This window comes from Schistocerca cancellata, chromosome 1, assembly GCF_023864275.1.
Source record: "Schistocerca cancellata isolate TAMUIC-IGC-003103 chromosome 1, iqSchCanc2.1, whole genome shotgun sequence".
NCBI lineage: Eukaryota > Metazoa > Arthropoda > Insecta > Orthoptera > Acrididae > Schistocerca > Schistocerca cancellata.
The window spans coordinates 891,855,295-891,855,991 of record NC_064626.1 but is presented as its reverse complement, the minus strand read 5'-3'; the positions used below and the strand labels follow the sequence as shown (position 1 = coordinate 891,855,991).

Below are 697 nucleotides of genomic sequence, written 5' to 3'. Positions count from 1 at the left end.
ATCATGCTGTATCTTTCTATGTGTTTAGAGAGTGGTATTATAATTGACACTTACTCTCGCCAGCAGCTGTGCCATTAACAAAAGTGTCACGCCTTACAAAGGCAACAAGAAGAAGACGATCCGTACATCTATGAGTAAATGAGGACGACTGAATCATGGCTGGCTGTAGAACACCTATTTTTGGACACTTACCAAGATGCGCGACAACCCATTAGCCAGAACAGCTAAGGGCCGGAGTTTTGTAAGCATCACTCATGCCGATGTAATGCACCTTATTTTGTGTGTACATAAAAATAAGAATGGTACAGATAAATGATGACTAACTGAAACCCTCAGCTACCGACAGGTGTTGTTGATATACCTCGATGTGGACAGCTGAAATGTGTGCCCCGACCGGGACTCGAACCCGGGCTCTCCTGCTTATATGGCAGACGCTCTATCCATCTGAACCACCGAGGACACAGATGAATAGCGCGACTGCAGGGACTTATCCCTTGCACGCTTCCCGTGAGACTCATATTCCCAACTGTCCACAATTCTACATATATAATGTTCTTTATAGACATTTGCCCATTCACTCATTACTCGCGCACGCTTTGGCGATTCCCGTAATGTGGGAAAGCGATAAGTCCCTGCAGTCGCGCTATTCATCTGTGTCCTCGGTGGTTCAGATGGATAGAGCGTCTGCCATGTAAGC

The 697-nt window shown here is 46.2% G+C and overlaps 1 non-coding gene across 1 annotated transcript; it reads right to left on the bottom strand.

Annotated features, from left to right (window-relative positions):
- Positions 1–385: 385 nt before the first annotated feature.
- On the bottom strand, positions 386–459 carry Trnai-uau (transfer RNA isoleucine (anticodon UAU)). The gene has a single exon. It is a non-coding gene; the product is annotated as a tRNA-Ile (tRNA).
- Between the last annotated feature and the right edge of the window lie 238 nt (positions 460–697).